We start from the raw sequence: 21,788 nt of genomic DNA, 5'->3' as shown, positions 1-21,788 counted from the left end.
ATCAGGGAGAGCGCTCCCCGTTGACCGCCACCGCCCGAGTGGGTTGGCCACCCCTCGGCCGAGCAGCCAAGCCAGCTGGCCGACCCAGCGCTCTACCAGGCCGACCTCGTGAGCGACCGCCGATTTGGGCCACAACCTGCGAGGTGACCACCCCCACTTGTGCCTATCCCCCTCCCCCGGTGCATTGTAGCATATTGTGCATGTTCGTTGGCTCATGCTCTATTGGGCCAGTAGTAGCAGTTTTCGGCCCGAATAGGTATTTTTAGGTCCTGCGATTTTATCTAATTACGATGAATTTCAGAAAATTGCATATTTTTAAAACGTCGGTAACTTTTAAACAGTGCGTCGGATTAGAATAGTTTATATATGCAAAACATGTAGAATTTTGCGTAGATTATATTTTCCAACTCTCATGCATATTTAAAGTTGTTAAACATGTTGTTTGCATAGGTTTGCGTGTCAACATGATAGAAACGGTTTAATTCGTAGCTAGTTAATCGTAGCTTCGTTGGAGATGAGCCATATAGGTAAATGGATTAGAACAATGAGTAGAATCATGTGAACCACTTTGTTTTGCCGTTTATCAAGCATAAAATGTGGTTAGGACAAATCTGGACAGATTTTATGGGAACCCCCTAGATTTTTGTCTTGGGATAAAACTCGTGTGGCAAGGCCCAACTTTGGTACTATATTTGCCTAATTAACTAATGAACCGCATAGGGTTTGATCGCCCTGTGGATAATTAGTCACCCCATCGGGCCATTGCTCCGCATGAGTGTTGGCCCAACCTGTCCACCGTCGGTGGCTACCAGGGGCAACTCTGTGATTGGCCTACCGGAAGTTTGGACAATTTGTCGTGTCCTAAGAACGAGATACACGGTTCCTATTGGGATCGCCGACATGTCGGGCGGCCTTGCTGGACTTGTTTTACCTTTATTGAGCGTCATGTGCGAGGGATTTCGAGGATACTTTGGGTTATCTCGAGGTTGAGGTTTTCCAATAGGAATCCGAGGAGATCACGGGTTTTCCCTGATCGAGGTCATTCCATCGCAGCGTGTGGTAGTTTGTGATGGACTAGTTGGAGCACCCTTGCAGGGTTAAATCTTTCGTAAGGCCTTGCCTGGGGTTATGAGGCAACGTGGAAACTTTGTTTAACATCCGGTTCTAGATGACTTGAAGTAAACTTAATTCATATGTGCCAACTGAGTGCATAATCGTGATTGTCTCTTTCGTGAGCTCCTTCTTCGATCGAGGACACGATGGGGTTATGTCTGAAGTAAGTAGGTGTTCAGGATCATTCATTGATCATTAGTAGTTCACGTCCGCTATGCATAGATCATTGATGACCCACAAGTATAGGGGATCTATCGTAGTCCTTTCTATAACTAAGAGTGTCGAACCCAACGAGGAGCAGAAGGATCTGGCAAGTGGTTTTCACCAAGGTAATATCTGCAAGCACTGAAATTATAGGTAACAAGTAGTTGTGTGGTGAGATGATTCGTAGCGAGCAACAAGTAACAAAAGTAGCAACCGTGCACAAAACTGGCCCAATCCCTTTTGTAGCAAGGGACAAGCCTAGACAAAGTCTTATCGGAGGAAAAATGCTCCCGAGGACACACAGGAATTTCTGTCATGCTAGTTTTCATCATGTTCATATGATTCGCGTTCGTTACTTTGATAGTTTGATATGTGGGTGGACCGGCGGTTGGGTACTGCCCTTACTTGGACAAGCATCCCACTTATGATTAACCCCTCTTGCAAGCATCCGCAACTACGAAAGAAGAATTAATACAAAGTCTAACCATAGCATTAAACTAGTGGATCCAAATCAGGCCCTTACGAAGCAACGCATAAACTAGGGTTTCAGCTTCTGTCACTCTAGCAACCCATCATCTACTTACTACTTCCCGATGCCTTCCTCTAGGCCCAAATAATGGTGAAGTATTATGTAGTCGACGTTCACATAACACCACTAAAGGAAAAACAACATACAACACATCAAAATATCGAACGAATACCAAATTCACATGACTACTATTAGCATGACTTATCCCATGTCCTCAGGAACAAAAGTAACTACTCACAAAGCATAATCATATTCATGACCAGAGAGGTAATGAGTAGCATCAAGGATCTGAACATAAACTCTTCCACCAAGTAATCCAACTAGCATCAACTACAAAGAGTAATTAACACTACTAGCAACCTTACAAGTACCAATCGGAGTCGCGAGACGGAGATTGGTTACAAGAGATGAACTAGGGTTTGGAGATGAGATGGTGTTGATGAAGATGTTGATGGTGATGAGTCCCCTCCGATGAGAGGAGTGTTGGTGATGACGATGGCGACGATTTCCCCCTCCAGGAGGGAAGTTTCCCCGGCAGGATCGTCCTGCCGGAGCTCTAGATTGGTTCTGCTCAAGTTCCGCCTCGTGGCGGCGGCAAATCCACGAAAAAGCCTCCTCCTGATTTTTTTCCGGAAGAAACCCTTCTTATAGCAGATAAGGGGGCCAGTGGGCCAGTAGGGAGCCCACAAGCCCCCTAGGCGCGGCCAGGGGGTGGCCGCGCCTACCAGGCTTGTGGCTCCCTGGCTGCGCTCCTCTGGCACTTCTTCGGCCCAGTACTTTTTATAAATCCCGAAAAAAAAATCCTCGTTGATGTTTACGGCGTTTGGAGTTGCGAAGAATAGGTATCTCAAATTTTCAGGCCAGAATTCCAGCTGCCGGCATTCTCCCTCTTCATGTAAACCTTGCAAAATAAGTGAGAAAGGGCATAAATATTGTACCGCGAAGTGAAATAACAGCCCAAGAAGTGATAAATGTCAACATGAAAGCATGATGCAAAATGGACGTATCAACTCCCCCAAGCTTAGACCTCGCTTGTCCTCAAGCGAAAGCCTAGCTCAATAAATATGTCCACATGTTTAGGGAGAGAGGTGTCGACAAAACAAGATACGAACATGCAGGCATCATGATCATGATCAGAACAGCAATACCAACATATAATATCTCATGCTAAAGTGACAATTCCTTCACAAAGTAAAGTATGGATCAAGAACCTTATCGAGAATTAGTAACCTATAGCCTTTAGTCATTGAAGCAATTGCAATTTATCACAACATCAGAAAGAGTCAAATAAGAGCTTGTAAAGCAAATCCACACTCTTAATCATCTTTTCGTTCTCTACAATTGCTACAACTCACGTGGTACTCATGAGATCAAAGTTTCAGCTAAACACAGAGAAAGATAGGGGCTTATAGTTTTGCCTCCCAACTGCTTACCTCAAGGGTAATGTCAACAATAATAATTCATGAATGCTACCTCCAAGTTGACATATGAATATAGATCTTTCCCTAGCATATGACCTTAGCCAAGATAAAGGCGAAACAAGGAATTGGTGAAGATCACCATGACTCTTTCAAGGGCAAAAAGTAAAGGTACAAGATAGTCCCTTCGCAGAGGGAAGCAGAGGTTGTCATGCGCTTTTGAGGTTTGGATGCGTGTCCTCTTAGTGTGGAGGAACTTCACTTTATATTGCCTCCTGTGATAAAGAACTTTATTATGCAGTCTGTCGATTTTATGTCTTCCTCATCACAGGTTCGTACAAAGCTTATTTTCCACACACTAATAGATCATACATATTAGGGAGCAATTTTTATTGCTTCCACTGATGACAACTTACTTGAGGGATCTTATTCAATCCATAGGTAGGTATGGTGGACTCTCATGGCAAAACTGGGTTGAAGGTTTATGGATGCACAAGTAGTATCTCTACTTGGTGCGCGAGTTTTGGCTAATATGAGGTGGAAGCAATCGTCACATGCTAAGGGATCTCTAATCATATAACATTGTTCGGAACCAAGCAAACACAATTCATTATGTTGTCTTCCTTGTGCAACATCTACTTCTAAGCATGTAATAGTTTAGTGAGTGTTCACAATCATAGATGGTGTCAAAGATGATATATTTATATGTGAACCTCTCCTTCTTTATCACTTCCTATTAATTGCAACAATGACCAAGGTCTACGTTTGTCTACCCTCAACAGGTTTCACTCAACATTCTTTTTATATGTGAAGCCATCACTTCCCATAAGATCATTACACGATCTTCATGCTTTTGTTCCTTTCTCACTCTTTTGATCATGGCAAGAGGCAAAGCCCTTCAACTAAGACACTCTTTATTATATGGCTCACGAGCTCGAATACATCGGGGGTGAAACAAGGCAAAACCTAGGACTAAAACACTAAGACTTTTAATCTACTAGAGAAAAAGAAAACTGAAAAGGAACAAACTAAAACAAAGGTAAAAGCAAAAGATGTGATGATGATACGATACCGGGGCAACTCCCCCAAGCTTGGCACAGGCCAAGGGGATTGCCCATACCCATGCTTAGTTGTCTTCCTTTGGAGGTGATGGTGGTGGAGTTGTTGCAACATGGGTTTGATCCTTCGTCTTCCAAGGCATAGGTGCTCCATCATGGAAAGAGGAATGAGTCTCCGGAATCCTCAAATCTGCAGCCAACCGTATTGATTTAAATCTATACTCATACTCACAGTTTTGGTTCTGCAGGTCATAGATCTGGGCCTGGAGGTGATCAATCTTGTCATAGAGCCTGGAGAGGTGCTTGCCAATGTCATTGGCATCGATCCTGTGCTTGCTGGTGAACTCCGTGATCATCATGTGGTTGTCGTTGAGTCCACGCTCCACCATCACTTGGCACTTGAAGAATTGTTGCTCCATTGTTTTGAGCCTCGCCTCCATGCTTCCAGTCTTCTTAGGCCCCTCAACATCACGGATGTGCAACATCCCCTCACGCAACTCGATAGATTGAGGGTGTTGCAGCACTCCCATGGGGTAGGGATTGATGACCTTCTCGAAGATCTTGTCCTTCAGAGCTTTTGGGGACGTCATAGCGATCTAGATCTGCAACAGAAATAGGCTCGAAACGAAAACAGAGGAAATATGCGTGATACAAGGGTCAGACCTTTTGAGAGAATATATAATGATTTTTTCCAGACCAGAAGGAGTACTCCGCACGCAAACGGAGTCCGGGAGGCATACGAGGTGGACACAAGCCCCCCAGGCGCGGCTAGGGGTGGGCCCGCGCATGGCAGGCTTGTCGCCTCCTCGCTCGCTTTCCGGACTACTTCCAATTTTTCTATTTTTTTCAAATATTCCAAAATGGAGAAAAATTCCTACTGGAAAAGTTTTGGGGTATGTTTTCTTACCGAATCACATACCTCTTCGTTTTTGGAGTCTGAAACAGGCTGATAAATATCCCTTAGGTATTCTTTCGGAGTTATGGTATTGATGATATTGCTTTCAACATTTATGGGAGTACCTGAGATATAATGCTTGAGACTCTGCCCATTTGCAACTCTCGGACAATTACCTTCCGTGTTGTTGATCTTGATAGCACCGGAATGATATACTTCCTCCACAATATAGGGACCTTCCCATTTAGAGAGAAGCTTGCCTGCAAAAAAATTTAACGAGAATTATATAGCAAGACATAATCACCTACATTGAACTCACGCTTTTGTATCCTCTTATCATGCCACCTCTTAACCTTTTCTTTGAACAACTTGGCATTCTCCTATGCCTGAGTTCTCCATTCATCAAGCGAGCTAATGTCAAATAACCTCTTCTCACCAGCAAGTTTGAAATCAAAGTTGAGCTCTTTGATTGCCCAATAAGCTTTATGCTCTAGCTCAAGAGGTAAATGACATGCTTTATCGTACACCATTTTGTACGGAGACATGCCCATGGGATTCTTATAGGCAGTTCTATAAGCCGACAATGCATCATCGAGCTTCTTAGACCAATTCTTTCTAGACCTGTTGACAGTCTTTTGCAGAATTAGTTTAATCTCTCTATTGCTTAGCTCTACTTGACCACTGGACTGAGGGTGATAGGGAGACGCAATTCTATGGTTGACAACATACTTAGCAAGCGTCTTACGGGAAGCACCATGAATGAAATGTGACCCACCGTCGGTCATTAGATATCTAGGGACTCCAAATCTAGGGAAGATAACTTCTTTAAGCATCCTGATAGAAGTGTTGTGATCAGCACTACTAGTTGGGATAGCTTCTACCCACTTAGTGACGTAATCAACAGCAACTAAGATGTGAGTATACCCGTTGGATTTGGGAAAAGATCCCATATAATCAAAGCCCCAAAAAATCAAATGGTTCAATGACAAGTGAATAGTTCATAGGCATTTCCTGACGTTTACCAATATTACCTACTCTTTGACATTCGTCACAAGACAAGACAAACTTACACGCATCCTTGAAGAGAATGGGCCAATAGAAACCTGATTGCAATACCTTGTGTGCACTTCTATCTCCCGCATGGTGTCCTCCGTAGGCCTCGGAGTGACACTTCTGTAGGATCTGTCCCTGTTCATGTTCAGGTACACAACGTCTAATAACACCATCTGCTCCTTCCTTATAAAGGTGAGGATCATCCCAAAAGTAATGTCTCAAGTCAAAGAAGAATTTCTTCTTTTGCTGGTATGTGAAACTTGGTGGTATATAGTTGGCAATGATATAGTTTGCATAATCAGAATACCAGGGTGCACTACGTGAATCATTGATGACATTCAATTGCTCATCAGGAAAGTTGTCATCAATAGGTTGTGGGTCATCAAGAACGTTCTCCAACCTAGACAAGTTATCTGCTACGGGGTTATCAGCACCCTTCCCATCGACAACGTGCAAATCAAATTCTTGTAGCAAGAGAACCCATCTGATAAGTCTAGGTTTAGCGTCTTTCTTCTCCATGAGGTACTTAATATCAGCGTGATCAGTGTGAATAGTGACTTTGGAATCAACTATGTAAGACCTGAACTTTTCACATGCAAACACGACTGCTAAAAATTCCTTCTCCGTAGTAGCATAGTTTCTTTGGGCACTGTCTAGAGTTTTACTAGCATAGTGAATAACATTCAACTTCTTATCAACTCTTTGCCCTAGGACAACACCAACAACATAATCACTAGCATCACACATGATTTCAAAAGGTAAGTTCCAATCAGGTGGTTGAACAATAGGTGAAGTTACCAAAGCCTTCTTAAGTATTTCGAAGGCTTCCTCACAATCATCGTCAAAAACAAAAGGAATATCCTTTTGCAAGAGATTGGTAAGAGGCCTAGAAATCTTAGAGAAGTCTTTAATGAACCTTCTATAGAAACTAGCATGACCAAGGAAACTTCTTATACCTTTGATATCTGTGGGGTATGGCATTTTCTCGATTGCATCAACCTTAGCCTTATCGACTTCAATACCTCTTTCAGAAATTTTATGTCCTTAGACGATGCCTTCATTAACCATAAAGTGGCACTTCTCCCAATTCAAGACAAGATTGGTGTCTTTACATCTCTGCAAGACTCGATCAAGGTTGCTGAGGCAATCATCAAAGGAAGACCCGTAAACGGAGAAGTCATCCATGAAAACCTCAACAATCTTTTCACAAAAGTCAAAGAATATAGCCATCATACATCTTTGAAAGGTGGCAGGTGCATAACATAAGCCAAAAGGCATACGTCTATAAGAAAAGGTACCGAAAGGGCAAGTGAAAGTGGTTTTCTCCTAGTCAGATTCTGCAACTGGTATTTGGGAGAAACCAGAATAACCGTCTAGAAAGCAAAAGTGTATGTGTTTAGACAGTCTTTATAGAATTTGGACAGTCTTTATAGCATTTGGTCGATAAAAGGCAAAGGGTAATGATCTTTCCTAGTGGCTTTATTCAATTTCCTAAAATCGATCACCATCCTATAGCCAGTAATAATCCTCTGTGGGATCAATTCATCCTTATCATTAGGGACAACGATAATGCCTCCCTTCTTAGGGATGCAATGCACCGGACTCACCCAATCAATATGAGCAACAGTATAGATAATAACCGCTTCCAGGAGCTTTAGTATTTCTTTTCTTACTACCTCTTTCATCTTAGGATTTAACCTTCGTTGATGATCAGCAACTGGTTTGAAATCAGGATCAGTTTTAATCTTCTGATGGCATAGAGTGGGACTAATGCCCTTAAGATCATCAAGAGTATATCCAATAGCAGCACGGTGCTTTCTCAGAGTTTTTAGTAACTTGTTTTCTTCATGCTCTGAGAGGCTAGCACTAATAATAACATGATATATCTCTTTTTAATCAAGATAAGCATACTTAAGAGTATCAGGCAACTGTTTAAGCTCGAACACAGGATCACCCTTTGGTGGGGGTGGATCCCCAAGCAGTTCAATAGGCAAGTTATTCTTAAGGATAGGATATTGTTGTAAGACAACTCTATCTATCTCATCCCTTTCATCCATATGCATATCATTTTCATGCTCAAGCAAGTATTGCTCTAAGGGATCAGTAGGAGGCACGGCAATAGAAGCCAAGGCAATAGTTTCATCCTTACTGGGCAACTCTTTTTCATGAGGTTGTCTACCAAACTTGGAGAAATTGAACTCATGTGACACACCTTCAAAGCCAACAGTGACAGTTTGCTTCTCACAGTCAATATGAGCATTGACAGTATTGAGAAAAGGTCTACCAAATATGATGGGACAAAAGCTATCTTGTGTGGTAGCAAGAACGAGGAAATCAGCAGGATACTTTGTTTTACCACACAAGACTTCAACATACCTAACAATTCCCATATGGCAGATAGTATCTCTATTGGCAAGCTGAATAGTGACATTAATAGGCTCTATCTCAACAGGTGCGATCTCATCTTTGATTTCATCATATAAGGATTGAGGTATTGCACTAACACTAGCACCCACGTCACATAAACCATGATAGCAATGATCTCCTATCTTAACAGAAACAACAAGCGTGCCAACAACAGGCCTATGTTTGTCTCTAGCGTGAGGTTTAGCAATTCTAGCAGCATCTTCACAGAAGGGAATATCATGTCCCTCAACATCGTCGGACATAAGATCTTTGATAATAGCAATGCTAGGTTCAACTCTAATTTGCTCAGGGGGTGTAGGTGTTCTAATGTAGCCTCTATGTATCACAGCTGAAGCTTTAGAATGATCCTTTATCCTAACAGGGAAAGGTGGTTTCTCAATGTAAGCACTGGGAACAATAGGATCATTATAGGAAATGACTTTCTCTTCAACTGGATTGGGTTTAACTACATTGACTTCTAAAGGAGGATGATATTTAAACCACTTCTCTTTGGGGAGATCAATATGAGCAGCAAAAGATTCACACAATGAAGCTACTATCTCAGAGTCAAGTCCATACTTAGCGCTAAAATCACTAAAGGTAACTGTTTCAACAAAGGATTTAACGCAATCAAACTTGAAATTCATACCGGACTCCTTACCTTATTCAAGCTCCCCATCTTCAGAGTTGCATTTAATTCTCTCCAATAAATTCCATCTGAAGTCAATATCTCTCTTCATAAAAGAACCGGTACAAGAAGTGTCAAGCATGGTGCGATCATCATGAGAAAGCCGAGCATAGAAGTTCTGAATGATAATTTCTCTCGAGACCTCATGGTTGGGGCATGAATATAACATTGATTTAAGCCTCCCCCAAGCTTGAGCGATGCTTTCTCCGTCACGAGGCCAAAAATTATAAATATAATTCCGATCACGATGTACTAAATGCATAGGATAAAACTTATGATGAAATTCCAATTTCAACCGATTGTAGTTCCATGATCCAGTATCATCACTTAGCCTATACTATGTCAACGCCTTAGCCTTCAAAGATAAAGGAAATACCTTCTTCTTGACCTCATCCTCGGGCAAACCTGCAAGCTTAAATAAACCACAAACTTCATCTACATAGATTAGATGCAAGTCTGGATGTGATGTTCCATCTCCTGTAAAAGGATTAGCCAGCAGTTTCTCAAACATACCCAAAGGAAACTCAAAGCAAATATTTTCAGTAGGTGCAGCAGGTTGAGGAGCAACTCTTTGTGCTTCCGTTAGAGGTGAAGATACCCCGAACAAGCCCCTCAAAGGATTAGTTTCCATAGTGACAAGTGACAATAAATTTCAGCACACTATATGAATGTTTCCTTACCAAGTTCCACTTACCAAAGGCGCTTCACTCCTCAGCAACGGCGCCAGAAAAGAGTCTTGATGACCCACAAATATAGGGGATCTATCATAGTCCTTTCGATAAGTAAGAGTGTCGAACCCAACGAGGAGCAGAAGGATCTGGCAAGTGGTTTTCAGCAAGGTAATATCTGCAAGCACAGAAATTATCGGTAACAAGTAGTTGTGTGGTGAGATGATTCATAGCGAGCAACAAGTAACAAAAGTAGCAACGGTGCAGCAAAGTGTCCCAATCCCTTTTGTAGCAAGGGACAAGCCTGGACAAAGTCTTATAGGAGGAAAAACGCTCCCGAGGACACACGGGAATTTCTGTCATGCTAGTTTTCATCATGTTCATATGATTCGCGTTTGATACTTTGATAGTTTGATATGTGGGTGGACCGGCGCTTGGGTACTGCCCTTACTTGGACAAGCATCCCACTTATGATTAACTCCTCTTGCAAGCATCCGCAACTATGAAAGAAGAATTAAGACAAAGTCTAACCATAGCATTAAACTACTGGATCCAAATCAGCCACTTACGAAGCAACGCATAAACTAGGGTTTAAGCTTCTTTCACTCTAGCAACCCATCATCTACTTACTACTTCCCAATGCCTTCCTCTAGGCCAAAATAATGGTGAAGTGTTATGTAGTCGACGTTCATATAACACCACTAGAGGAAAAACAACATACAACACATCAAAATATCGAACGAATACCAAATTCACATGACTACTATTAGCATGACTTATCCCATGTCCTCAGGAAAAAAAGTAACTACTCACAAAGAATAATCATATTCATGACCAGAGAGGTAATGAGTAGCATCAAGGATCTGAACATAAACTCTTCCACCAAGTAATCCAACTAGCATCAACTACAAAGAGTAATTAACACTACTAGCAACCTGATACGTCTCCATCGTATCTACTTTTCCAAACTCTTTTGCCCTTGTTTTGGACTCTAATTTGCATGATTTGAATGGAACTAACCTAGACTGACGCTGTTTTCAGCAGAATTGCCTTGGTGTTGTTTTTGTGCAGAAATCAAAGTTCTCAGAACGTCCTGAAAATTTACGGGGAATATTTTTGGAAAATATGAAAAATAACTGCGCAAAGATCCACTTGAGGGGGTGGGCCAGTGGGCCACAAGCCTTGAAGCCGCCACCCCCTGGTGGCGGATGGCAAGCTTGTGGGGCCCACGTGGCTTTGCCGCCCCCAATCTCAGCTCTATAAGTTCACTTTCGTCCCAGAAAAAATCAAGAGAGAAGATTTCGTCGCGTTTACGATACGGAGGCGCCGCCACATCCTGTTCTTCATCTGGAGGGCAGATCTAGAGTCCGTTTTGGGCTCCGGAGAGGGGAAATCATCGCCATTGTCATCATCAACCTTCTTCCCTCTCCAATTCCATGAAGCTCTTCGTCGTTCGTGAGTAATCTATTCGTAGGCTCGTTGGGCGGTGATGAGTAGGATGAGATCTATCATGTAATCAAGTTAGTTTTGACGGGGATTGATCCCTAGTATCCACTATGTTCTGAGATTGATGTTGCTACTACTTTGCCATGCTTAATGCTTGTCACTAGGGCCCGAGTGCCATGATTTCAGATCTGAAATTATTATGTTGTCACCAATATATGTGTGTTTTAGATCCGATCTTGCAAGTTGTAGTTACCTACTATGTGTTATGATCCGGCAACCCCAGAGTGACTATAACCGGAACCACTCCCGGTGATGACCATAGTTTGAGGAGTTCATGTGTTCACTAAGTGCTAATGCGTTGGTCCGGTTCTTTATTAAAAGGAGAACCTTAATATCCCGTAGTTTCCTTTTGGACCCCGCTGCCACAGGAGGGATGGACAATAGATTTCATGCAAGTTCTTTTCCCTAAGCACGTACGACGACACACGGAATGCATGCCTACATCACATTGACGAACGGGAGCTAGCCACATATCTCTCCGTGTTATAACTGTTGCATGATGAATATCATCCAAACAAATCACCGACCCATTGCCTACGAGTTTGTCTCACTACTGTTGTTACTTGTCTTGCTCTACTACTACTGCTCTTACTACTGTTGCTGCTGCTGTTACTTGTCTTGTTCTGCTGCTACTGTTGTCACTACTGCTGTTCCTTGCCACTGCTATTACTCGTTACCTTGCTGCTACTACTTTGCTTGCAGATACTAATCTTTCAAGTGCGGTTGGACAAATTCAGCTGCTAATACTCGAGAGTATCCTCTCACCTCCTGTTGGCGAATCAACAAATTTGGGTCGAATACTCTGCCCTCGAAAACTGCTGCCAACCTACGCGTTGGTGGGTCGTCAACAACATTCTTCTAGTTTAGTTGCCGGGGAGTGCTAGCAGCATTCTTGTGGTGTTGTTGCAGGGGAAGGTCTGCTGTTACAGAATCAGCATTCGTCTAGCTATTACCAGAGAGTGCAAGTCACAACCTTACAAATACCAATCGGAGTAGCGAGACAGAGATTGGTTATAAGAGATGAACTAGGGTTTGGATATGAGATGGTGTTGATGGTGATGAGTCCCCTCCGATGAGTGGAGTGTTGGTGATGACGATGGCGACGATTTCCCCCTCCGGGAGAGAAGTTTCCCCGGCAGGATCGTCCTGCCGGAGCTCTAGATTGGTTCTGCTCAACTTCCGCCTCGTGGCGGCGGCGAATCCACGAAAAAGCCTCCTCCTGATTTTTTTTTCGAATAAACCCTTCTTATACCAGAAAAGGGGGGCCAGTGGGCCAGCAGGGAGCCCACAAGCCCCCTAGGCGCGGCCAGGGGGTGGCCGCGCCTATCACGCTTGTGGCCCCTGGCTGCGCTCCTCTGGCACTTCTTCGGCCCAGTATTTTTCATAAATCCCGAAACAAAATCCTCGTTGATTTATATGGCATTTGGAGTTGCGCAGAATAGGTATCTCAAACTTGCTCCATTTTCAGGCCAGAATTCCAGCTGCCGGCATTCTCCCTCTTCATGTAAACCTTGCAAAATAAGAGAGAAAAGGCATAAGTATTGTACCATGAAGTGAAATAACAGCCCAAGAAGCGATAAATGTCAACATGAAAGCATGATGCAAAATGGACGTATCAATCATCACCCCTCTTATTCTGGTACTCGTAAGTTAGCCACCTCAAACAAATGCTTAGTTGCCTGTTGCAGCCTCACCACTTAACCATACCTCACCCACTAAGCTTTGCTAGTCTTGATACCTTTGGAAATGAGATTGCTGAGTCCCCTGTGGCTCATAGATTACTACAACACCAGTTGCAGGTAGAGGTAAAGAGTATTTTGACATGAGCGCACTGATTGTGCTATTTGGAGTTTCTTCTTCTTCTTCTTCTTCTTCTTCTTCTTCGATCTAGGATGGGTTCCAGGCCGGCAGCCTGGGATAGCAATGATGGATCTCATTCTTTTATTGTTTGTTTTCGTCCATAGTCGGACCCTGCTCTTCTTCATGATGATTGTATGTTGATGTATTGATGTGAACTTGGTGTAGCTTGTGGCGAGTATAAGCCAATTCCATATACTCATCTTTTCAGTACTACTTGTAACGATATCCATTCTTGTGAAACGACGAGATGCGCTTCTATCCCTGTCGAGGCCCGTGAACCAAAATAAGGATAGGATAGCATCTTGGGTGTTACAGTTATACACTCACAAAGGTACTCACGGATGGGGCTAGCAATATCAACATGTTATATTACGACATGTTTTGATAGATGAACCTTTCTGAGAGTAAGCTGCAGTATTCAACCACGGGTTTTCACGGAATCGTGCCCGACAAGTCAGCATATCCAATTGGACAGACCATGCTTAGTGTTTCTTTCGGCATAGAGTTAACTACTGGTGTGAATCTATGACTTTTGAGGTGGTCAAAATTAAGAGCCCTTATCATGCCCTCTCCGGACGGCCGCCTTACGCACGTTTTATGGCATGACCGTGCTATGTATATCTCAAGCTCGAGATGCCTAGGCCATGCGGAACAATCACCGTTGATGGGAATCAGAAAATTGCTCAAGAGTGTGAGGAAGGATACATAGCTTACGTTGATTCAATCATTGCAGCAGAAGAGTTGAAGTTTTACACAACTAATGTTGTCCCAGCCAATATGACTTCCCTGAAGAAGCTCACCATAGAGTTTGAACCCGCCCCTAAAGTTTAAGTCGACAGAAGATACTAAGTAGGTTGATTTTACTCGTGGTGATTCTTCCCAGCAGTTCACTATTGGGATAGGCATGGATCCCAAATAGGAAAACATGATCATCGAGTTCATCCGTGAGAAATGGGACAACTTTTCATGGAAACCTTCTGACATGTCTGGAGTACCGAGAGAACTCGTTGAGCACGACCTTAATGTTGATCCTAGAACGAAACACGTTTGACAATTCCTCTGTCGTTTTAACAAGGAGAGACGAAAGGATATTGGTGAAGAAGTAGCCAGGCTTCTTGCTGTCGGGTTAATCATTGAAGTATTTCACCCAAAGTGGCTCGCAAATCCAGTACTTGTTGTGAAGAAAAATGACACTTGGCATATGTGTGTTGATTACACAGATCTCAACAAAACATGTCCCAAGGACTCGTTTTCTCTTCCTGGCATTGACCAGATCATTGAATCTATAGCCGGTTGTGAGCACCTATACTTCTTGGATGCTTACTCTGGCTACCATCAGATAAAGATGGTTGTTGAGCATCAAGAGAAGACGACTTTTATCACCCCCTTTCGATCTTTTTGCTATGTCTCGATGCCTTTGGACTTAAGAGTGTAGGGGATATGTATCAATACCGTGTTTAGAACTGTTTGCATAGCTAGATTCGGTGCAATGTTCATGCTTATGTTGATGATATTGTGGTTAAATCCCAGAAGAAGGAAACTCTACTGGATGACCTCAAGGAAACCTTTGACAACCTTCGTGCATACAGGATGAAGCTTAACCCGGCCAAGTGTGTTTTCGGCGTACCCGCAGGCAAGTTGCTGGGTTTTTTGTTCTCGGAGCGTGGCATCGAGGCTAACCCAGAGAAGATCAAAGCAGTGACTTCTCTATCTAAGCCGGCAAATATCAATGTTGTTCGGTGTATGGCAGGTCGAATTGTAACTTTGAGATGGTTTGTAAGACGCCTTGGTGAGAAGGCTATCCCCTCTATCAGCTGTTGAAAAAGACTGACAACTTCATTTGAACGAAAGCTGCCAATGATGCTTTTGAAGCACTCAAGAAACAACTGGTCGAGCCGCCTGTGTTAGCCGCCCTGATTGACAAAGAGCCCATGCTCTTGTACATTGCTACCAATAATAAAGCATTAAGTGTCACAATTGTCGTTGATAGCAAGGAGGCAGGAAAGGAGTATCCAATGCAATGACATGTTTATCATGTTAGTGAAGTTTTGACCCTATCAAACCAAAGATACCCACATTGGTAGAAGCTGGTCTTTGGCGTCTTCATGGCTAGCCGTAAGCTCAAACACTATTTCCAGAAACATCCACTCACCATGGTCTGTTCAACTCCTCTTGGAGATATCATACAGAACAGAGAGGCCACTGGCCAGATAGCTAAATGGGCGATCGACCTTGGGCCACATGAGGTGAAGGATGTGCCTTGAACAATCATCAAGTCTCGGGATTTGGTGGACTTAATTAATGATTGATCGAATTACAAGTCCCAAAGGAGAAGCCGGATAACACGTACTTGACACCAAACTTCGATGGGTCAAGACAGCTAGAAGTCTCGGGGGCTGGAGTTATTTTATCTTCCCCGAGAGGGCCAAGTTTTGTTATGTCTTATAGCTCATGTTTCCTTGCACTAACAACACAACTGAGTACGAAGCTCTCCTTCATGAACTCTGTATAGCCAAGGAGATGACCTTATCCAGGTCAGATGTTTGGGCGGCTCGGATTTGGTGGCTCAACAAGTATCAGGGACTTGGGATTCCAAAGACCCTCTCATGGCAGCTTATCGACATGTAGTCACGGATATTGCACGTCATTTTCAAGGTTACCAGGTTGATCATATTGATCGTCGGCTCAACGAGGGTACTCATGCTTTGTCTAGACTCAGCTCTCAGTGCAAGCTGGTCCCACCCAATGTTTTCCTTGATGTGGTCCATAATCCTTTAGTCAAATTGCAATTAGTGGAGGACATAGCTATTCCAGACCCAGGGGCACAGCTTGTGGCATCTCTCCATGCAATCCCTGATTGGACTGCCCCTTATTTGGCTTATTTGACCCGGGGTGAGCTCCGTGACGAGGAAATCATCGCTCGGCAAATTATCACGCACTGCAGGTCCATGACTATAATCAATGGCGAGTTACATTGTCGAAGCAACACTGGTATATTTCAACGTTGTGTTTGTCCCGCAGAAGGCTGGGAAATCCTTAATGAGATCCACGCTAGAGATTGTGGTCATCATGTCTGCTCAAGGTTGTTGGTCACCAAGGCTTATCTTTATGGTTTTCACTAGCTTACCGCCCACGCTCATGCAAAAGACATCGTGCGAAAGTGCGCTGGTTGCCAAAAATTTGCAAGACAAGCTCATGTGTCGGCTCAAGAGTTATAGATGATTCTAATTACTTGGTACTTTGCAGTGTGGGGGCTTGACATGGTCGGTCCTTTAAAAATGTCATCAAATAAAAAAGACACACCTCTTGGTCGCAGTGGACAAGTTCACCAAGTGGGTTGAAGCAAAGCCAATCAACAATTCTGATGCTGAGACTATGGTGAAATTCTTGAAAAGGTTGACCTAAAGTTTTGGATATCCACACGGCATCATCAGAGGTAATGGCACCAATCTGTCCAAAGGAGATATGGAATAGTATTGTCAACAAGAGCACACCAGTCTTGATTTAGCCTCTGTTGGACATCCACAGTCTAATGGACAAGCTGAGTGAGCCAACCAGGATATATTGCATGCAATCAAACCCCGACTTATGGTTCCCCTTCAAAGAACTCCTGGTTGTTGGGTTGAAGAACTCCCCACGGTACTATGGAGCATAAGGACTACTCCGAATAGATCCACAGGCTATACGCCATTTTTCTTGGCCTACGGAGCATAAGGTTTTTTACCAAGTTATATCACACATGATTCCCTGAGGGTCACCGCTTATGTTGAGGCTGATAATGAAAAGCTCGTCAGGATTCCTTGGATGCACTGGAAGAGGAACGTGATCTCTCAACATCCATATCTGCTATATATCAACAAGACCTACGCCGCTATCATAGTTGTAGAGTTCGCAGCCGAACTTTCTAGGAAGGTGAGTTAGTGCTCCGTTTGATTCAAGACCAAACATGCATGCATAAGATTTCACCACCTTGGGAAGGGCCTTTTTTCACCCAAAAAAATCTCAACAATGGGTCATATTACCTGGTTGACATACGGGGACACCAAAAGTCCCATACCTCTGAAGAGGAGACCAACATGCCTTGGAACATTGCTCATCGTCGGCCTTATTTTACCTAGAGCCACTGGCTCCACATCATTGTATATACCTATGTATATACCTTCGTGTTCAATATAATAAAGTTTGGACCCTCGAAACTTGGGGTCTCCGTCGTTTAATCTCAAAAATTGTGCATGAGCCTTTATTTTTTGAACATAAGTCACTTGGGGGCTCCCGACTCAACGAGTTAGCATTTAATATCCCACTTGGCTCGGCTATAAGCCACTACAATCCATGTTAAACCTGCATGTTCGCAAGATGCTACTACAAAAAGGTGACCCGATGTACTCTGATAAGTCAATCCACATGGACCCTGAACTTATACAGGTTAAAACACAGATTGAAGTCACGTGAGAGCCGGCTTACACAGAGCAGGGATAAACCATGCGCTATCTCACTACCTTTATTGAAGCAAGACTTTAGCCTCGAAAGCCAGTCTTAAATATCAAGCTTAAAAGTCATCTTATAATTTACTTTATCATGTATTATTGTGTACTAAAATGCACGTACAAAATTCATATTCATACTTGTCAGCTCATATATAGACTGTCGGGTTATTATACTGCATCACATGATGACTAGTTATTCTCTTGATCAAGATATCAAGGAATTCATTATGCTCAAAGTATGACCCTATTTTGATAGATTATATTATATAGAAGAAGGACGTCTTGTCGTACAAACAAGAAATGTGGAGCAAACATATTGAAAAAAAACTTCTACAGTGTAAACAAGATCAACAGAGTGTTACGCGCACGATGACGCGGAAGACATATCACAAGTTTTCTACTCATATTACAAACTTTTTTAGAAGCCACCAAAAATATCAAAGTTTTTTCCAGCTCTAAAAATTACTATTGCTGGCTAACTTGCACGTTCTCTGCTTTAGTTGTTCCACGTTGATCAGCTGCACGAGGATCTTCTTGACCCGCGTGAGCTAGCTCACCATGTTGGATCTCGAGGTCCCTTCAAACCTACTTAAACGTGGTTACAACCTTGAAATTTGTCTCCTCACGAGCAATAATAGAAGAGTCAATATCAGAGAAGAAGGGTTGCTCACAGTGAAGAGGCACAAGCTCAAAGGGTCTATCCCTTGGCGGGTCAATCCGTTTGTTCTCCATCGAATAGGCATGTTGATACAGGTTAACCTCAATTTCTTATGCAATCACAATCGATATTGGGCGGGTCTCCTTCCCAACACGTCTGAAATCTGCATCTGAAAACTCTGAGCCGCCAATCTTGTACTCAGGGAACCCGCCATCTGTAGCTACAAAATCCAATTCACGCAAATATGCCTTCGCGCGAGCAAGCGCCATATTAGCTCCAAGACGAGTCGCCGATATCTGAATTCTTCAATGTACTGTGGTATTGCTGATAGTTGCTTCAGCATACCCTTGACCCTTTTCGACAGTGCTTTGAGATTTTCACTTCCATTATGGCATAGACACAACCAATGAATAGCTGCTCCACATATGTGAATATCACCTTCAGTTTGTCTATCGGCTCTTGCATAATAATGTCGATCCTTCGCCCTACACAACAAACAAATATGACAATGAGTCACAAAATATTTGATGACCCAGAAATGAAAATAGAAGGATCAAAATTATACCGAAAATAGCAAGGGTCATTTCGCCAATATGTTTCTTTAGTTTGGCGAGCTCGGAGGTGATTGAGCTAGGTTATTCTTCACCCTTTTGTGCTCATGCTAATAATCCGACTTTTTCATCATCAAATTTGTCCTTTCCTTGCTCCAACTATGAATCAGACTAAAGCACAGAATTCTGAAGACGAGCTGCCACTAATTCTACATGAGCTCTCAAATTTTTCTCTGTCTTGAGTTGTTTACTCAAGTTGGCTGATACAGATTCAACCTCATTCAACAACACTTGCAAAAGTTATCAGCATCAGACCAAAATTCTACAAAGTCCCAAGCCGACGCAAGCAAACAACCCGGCCCTTGGGGTCTACGGTGAACAAAAATTGATCTAAAAAGTACTAGGAAAATGCAAGAATTCTACATGGGACTTGGCAGCTAATGCTCAAAACATGAACAAGACCTGGCCACCTCAAAGAGATGAGCCGATCCTTGGGGGGTACTAGGATTATTTTGAATTTACGAAATTATGAAGTAAAACAAAAATACCCGACTATCTCTACGAGATAAGCCGACTCTTGGGGGCTACAATTTGATATCCAGCCATTTGAGATAGCCGACCCTTGGGGGCTACAATCGCAAAAAGACTCGGCTATCTCAAAGAGATAAGCCATCCCTTGGGGGCTGTGGTTAGCAGTTTTTAAAACCTCAAGGAATCAAAGAAGTACAACTTCATTATTATCATAATGACCCGGTCCTTGAGGGCTATGATTGGCATTTTGAACATCAAGAAATTACAAAAATATCGGCTCATTGTTATAACAATGACTCGGTCCTTGAGAGCTACAGATGGTTCTTCAGATAATTACAAGACCCAATTCACTACCTATTGTACTAAGTTGTCTCTTGGGGGCTACAGTGGTATACATAATAAGGAGTAAGGGATAAAATGTTTACCTCATATTTGGTCCTCGAGGTGTCGACAAAATTCATCTTAAAGTCCATGCTCTCAAACAACCAGGTCACATATTGCTTATACAATCCTTGGATATCCAGATTGTCAAGTCCTGGAAGCTCGAGTTTGCCTTATCCTTTCTCCAAATGTGCCAGCTCATCTTTGGATACAACCTTTGTCAAAATGGTTGAGGGTCCAGGATCTTGAAAAGACCCTCCGACAACAACCACTTATGTGCTGTCCATGGCGGCTGACGGAGCAAGATTATCCATATGGGATACAGGGCTTGAAGGAGCGGGAGGACATGGAGGATGAATAGCCACCTCATTAGATGCACCTTGATTATCAGCAATTGTCTCCATAACAGTTGGCTCCTCGGCATGGGTCATCTCCATATCATGAGTCGGCTCGGTACCCAAGTCCAGCTCAACCTGAACAGACGGCTCAACTTGAGTCGCCACTTCAGCTGAAAGAGGATCTTCAACGGTATGATCCCCAGCAGCAGAAGAAGACTTGCCCTCCTTTTCCTGGTAAAAGCTTTGGCTCTGCAAGTCATAAAAACAGTTTACCAAATCAAAGGAATGACACGTGATGGGATGGCATTGAAAATCTGCTTCAATAAAATCTTACCCATGGTTGATGTTGAAAGCCGGAAGTTGTGTTGCGGTTGAGTCACCAGATGAAGGTGGTGACTCCTGGTAATAAAGTGAATTGGATGGACTAAGAGGTTGTTTAAAAAGACCAGCTTGAGGTTGAGAAGTTGTTGGACTATGTGGCACCTCAAAACGCTGCCTACGGGCGGGCAGATCAAGAGATAAGCCGACAGATAGGTCCCCGGAGCAACTCCGTGTCTTGCATTTCCATTGAGCAGCATGCTGATCTGGCTTCAAAAGAAAGTTTGGGTCTAAGTAAGAGGTTGGATGTGAAAAAATAACTTTTCTAATGGCTCATCTTGTCCTCTTCTGAACTGGAGGAGATTGAAATTACCTCAACATCATTGGCTTAACTATTTTCAGTATTGTCTTGGGGAAAAGAAGCATTAGCAAGCTCAAAAAAAGACGGCCAAGTGAGTCAAGTTCTACCTCAGATTCTCCTTTCAAGGCGGCTTCATGTGCCAGGTCATCCATTTGACCAAGAGGGGGAGGAATAGGGGTTCTGGCCCTGACTCTTGAAAAATCAGAGTTTGTGTGTGACAAAAGCATAAGTCGGGAACATAAGCGCAAATGTTGCAAAGTTGAGTTAAAGAAAGTAGACAAGCTCACAAAGGACACTTACACGTGGAACCAGGTGTGTCCCCCGGAAGGGAGCCAAGATCGTTATGTTGCACCTCTCTTTCGGTTCGCCAAACATCTTCTTGGCAGCTTTGTTGACTTCAGTGTCAGGAAAATTGATGTCAACTATTCTTCCCCTTGCAACGGCACCAGAAGAATGCTGATTGCAATCCCAGGCAACCGAAACTAGAAGAATGTTGTTGACACCCACCAGCGCGTGGGATCGTAGCAGTTTTCGAGGGTAGAGTATTCGACCCAAATTTGTTGATTCGCACGACGAGAGGTGAGAGAATACTCTCAAGTATTAGCAGTTGAATTGTCAGATTCAACCACACCTGAAAGATTAGTATCTGCAAGCAAAGTAGTAACAGCAAAGTAGCGAGTAACGACAGTGGCAAGGAACAGCAGTAGTGACAGCAGTAGCAAGTAACAACAGTAGCAAGCGACAGTAGTTGCAACAGTAGCAGCA

Source organism: Hordeum vulgare, chromosome 3H, assembly GCF_904849725.1.
Source record: "Hordeum vulgare subsp. vulgare chromosome 3H, MorexV3_pseudomolecules_assembly, whole genome shotgun sequence".
Taxonomy (NCBI): domain Eukaryota; kingdom Viridiplantae; phylum Streptophyta; class Magnoliopsida; order Poales; family Poaceae; genus Hordeum; species Hordeum vulgare.
This window is presented reverse-complemented; position numbering follows the sequence as displayed.